This window comes from Gossypium hirsutum, chromosome A02, assembly GCF_007990345.1.
Source record: "Gossypium hirsutum isolate 1008001.06 chromosome A02, Gossypium_hirsutum_v2.1, whole genome shotgun sequence".
Lineage (NCBI taxonomy): Eukaryota > Viridiplantae > Streptophyta > Magnoliopsida > Malvales > Malvaceae > Gossypium > Gossypium hirsutum.
The window spans coordinates 5,829,845-5,833,984 of record NC_053425.1 but is presented as its reverse complement, the minus strand read 5'-3'; the positions used below and the strand labels follow the sequence as shown (position 1 = coordinate 5,833,984).

The 4,140-nt window shown below is 21.8% G+C and overlaps 1 non-coding gene across 1 annotated transcript; it reads left to right on the top strand.

Annotated features, from left to right (window-relative positions):
- Positions 1-629: 629 nt before the first annotated feature.
- On the top strand, positions 630-711 carry TRNAS-AGA (transfer RNA serine (anticodon AGA)). The gene has a single exon. It is a non-coding gene; the product is annotated as a tRNA-Ser (tRNA).
- The last annotated feature ends 3,429 nt before the right edge of the window (positions 712-4,140 follow it).

Genomic DNA, 4,140 nt, shown 5'->3' with positions numbered 1-4,140 from the left:
TATAGTATTTTAATACGTGAAAGTAGTTGAAAGGTCCCTATGTTATAGAAATCTTATTAATTTAGTCCTTTTTTTTATTAAATGGATTAATTTAATTTATATATTATTAAAAGAAATCATTTAAGGGCAAATTTTAGTAGAGTTAACTTTTACTGTCTAACAAAGTTAATAGCTTTATAGATTTTATGGTTTTGGAAATAGAATCTTTTATTTAAAGTTAAACTGCAAATGAAAAATAATAATTTTCATGTTATTTTTTAAATAGTAAATATCAACTCTATCACAATTTAACTTTATTCGACTTTTTTAATAGTACATGGATAAAATTAATACATTTAAGCGTAAATGAACTAATTTGATACCTTATAAATAAGACATCTGCCACATACTTTTAGCTATTTTAATATTAAACTAAAGAAACTTGTAAATATTAATATATTTTTTATTGGGCACATTGATGAAACTGTTTTAATTTTATAAGTAAATTTTAAAAAAACTGGATGTAGTATTTAATAAATAATATAACATAAAAAAAGTAAAACAAAATATAAAACCGCATTACTGATACACTATGTAGTAAATATCTGAAGAAGGTATTAAAAAGATAAGGAAGAAACGTCCACACCAATGTGGGCGTGCCGGAGTGGTTATTGGGCATGACTAGAAATCATGTGGGCTCTGTCCGCGCAGGTTCAAATCTTGCCGCTCACGTATTAATTTTTTGTTACAAACCTCTTCAATATATGGGTTAAATAAAAACAAAATTAATTTATATTGGTCTCATTAATTTATGTAAAAAAAGGGGTAAATTTAAAAATGGTCATTACATTACTGCATTTGGTCTATTTTGGTCACTGAACTATTAATTATTTTGATTTAGTCTTCAAACTTTTCGAAATCAAACATTTCGGTCAATCAAAGCTTATTTGTTCTTTTTTATTGGTCTAATAACAAATTTTTCCCTCTATTGTTTACACATTATATCAATTTGATCCTAAATATAGAATATTCAACAAAATTAACATTCAATGTTTATAAAATTTACAATTTTAGTTCGAATTCTAAAAATTTATATTTATATGTTAACTTTAAATAAATTGCTTTAGCTCTTTTTTAAAAATAATTTTTAATTTCAAAAGGAAAAAAAATCATGCCAATAAATTTATTCTAAAAATTATTAAAAGTTGAACAAAATTAAATTGATTTTAAAATGGGAAGATTAAAGTGGAAATTATTCTTTGTATACTAAATATTTAAATTAAAAAATATCGTTATGCCATATAATTATTTTTTAATAATAATTAAGCTATATGATTATTTAGATTGATTTAGTTCTTAGAAAATTAAAATATTATAATTTTAAAACAAAAATCGGACTGAATTAATACATCCTAATGTATGTCCAAAACGAATAAAACCATTTGCAAACAGATAACACACCGTTATTCCACGAGGAATGTTGGGTTTCTATATTTTGTTGAAATTTTGCTATTAATTTTTGTATTTTACTTATTTTTTAAATTGATCTATTTTAATTTTTATATTTTTTAATTTTTTAATTTTAATTTTAACTATACAGTAGCAGTTAATTTTTTTATTAAATTTCACTATTAATCATGTATTATGCATACATAAAATTAATGTATAATACATTGTTTATATACTTAAATTAAATTACTTAAAATATCCTTCAGAATATTAATTTAATAGTAATTGTTATTATATAGATTCTTTTACCTTTCAATATCATGTTTCAAATGAATATTTTAACCTTAAACTATTATTTTTGAAGTAATGTCAAACATATAAAATTAACAAATTATATTTTTTCACGACACTCTTTAAAAATACTTTTTCTAAATATAGATTTTCAAAAGCACTTTAACCACAAAAACAACATCAAACTAATCTTAAAAAAATTAAATTAAAGTACAAAAAATAAATGCAATGCATAGTATAACGACTGATAGCAGACTGTAACCATAAAATCACCATTGTTGATTCTCTTTATCTAACCTAAAACTAAAATATAGCCCTCACTATATTTTGAAAATTCAGATTAAAATTCTGAACATAAGATTTATATTAATTAGTATGGTTTCACTCTTTGCATTAGATTGATTAATTGTTTTATCAAACTATAGAGTAAAAATTTGAAGGTTAAAATATGCTTTAAATCTCTATACACTTTTTACATTTGGAATTTAGTCTCCTACTTTTATTTTCTAGAATTTAGTCTTTTTACTTTCTGAATTTTAAAAATTTAGGTGCAATAGTCACCACTGTTAAAATTCTTCTACTAAATTCACCACTATGACATTTTGAAAGAAAAAGATTCACTTGGAAGTCATGTAACAATAAAAAAATAATGTTAAAAATATTGATTAATATTTTTTTCTTAAAAGCACTCATTCAAACTCATTAACATATTGATTGAAGTAGTTAACAATATTAGGGGTGTGCAAATTTCGGGTAAAACTGCATTAATTCAGTTAACTGACCGAATTCGGTTAATCGGTCGGTTAACCGAATTAATTTAGTCGGGGGTCGATTAATAATTTTTTGGAAATTCGGTTAACAGTTAATTCAGTTCGAAATCAATCGGTTAACCGAATTAATCGAATTTAATAAATAATATGATAATAAATAAGTATTCGGTTAGTTCGGTTACTTTTTTGAAAACATAAATTAATCGGTTGATTAAGTCGGTTAATTTTTTATATGTTTTATACTTGTTTAAACCAAAAATAAGAAAATATATAAATTTCGGTTAATTCGGTTAACCGGCTAAATTAACAAAAAAGTTCGATTCAGTAAATTTTTTTAAAAAAAATTCGGTTTGGTTAACGGTTAAGGGTTTAAAAGGGTCAGTTAATTCAGTTAATAGTAGTTCGGGTCAGTTAATCAATTGAACACCTCTAAACAATATTAACTATTTAGACTAAATAATAACAATATAAAAGTAGATGAAAGAAATTAAATAAAGAAAAGTATAACCTTTAATTTCATCATGGTGGACTAAAATTTGACCACTATTTTATAATATAAAAATAAAAATAAAAAAACTCAAAAAAAAGGAAAAAAACATGTGTCAAGTCAACTAATTGATAATATTAAAAATAGAGATCAAATTATATTAAAAATAAAAAGGCCAAAATTGAGAATTAACCTTTTTTTTATAAAATGAAAAAAAAATGTGGGGTGTGCCAGATCACCTTCCTTATAGAAATGTATAATAGATATGATTATTTAATTATTAAACCTAAATAGCAAATAACTATTATATCTCGATTTTTTTTTTGAAAAGAAACTATTATACCTCAATTAAAATATACTTTAAGGGGCTATATTTTTCGTATATTTAAAATTTGGTTCTATTTTAATATTTAAAATTTTAATTATTTATTTTTTAAATTTCAAAATTAATGTTCAATTATCAATTTTACTAAATTTTTTTTGTTAAGTTTGATATTAGGATATCTTGAAATTTAAAAATCACTATGTAACTATGTAATAAAAAAGAATGACACTATAATAAACCATAATTTATCAAAAAAATTATTGGTATTAACAATTAGACTTATATTTTTAAATCTAAAAAATAGAGAAACTAATTTCTTTACGATAAAAATTGAGAGACTAAATTTTAAGTGTAAAAAATATATATATATAGGAATTTAAAATATATTTTAACATTATACCCAATAAATAATAATTTTTTCCTTTGCTTAGATGCCTCCAAATCAACCACCCCCAATTCAAAATAAATATTATTATAGTGTGGACAACTTTTATGTACTGGTACAGACTTGAGTTATAGTATTTTAATAGGTGAAAATAGTTGGAATGTCCCACTATTATAGGAATTTTATTAATTTAGTCTTTTTACTATTAAATAGATTAATTTAATTTATGTACCATTAAAAAAGAATCATATAAAGCCAAATGAAGTTAATAGATTTTATGGTTTTGCAAATGAAATTTTTTATTTGAAGTTGAACTATAAATGAAAAATAACAATTTTCTTTTTATTTTTTAAATAGTAAATATTAACTCTATCGCAATTTAACTTTATTTAAATTTTTTAATAGTATATGAACTAAATTAATTCATTTAATTATAAATGGACTAATTTAATAA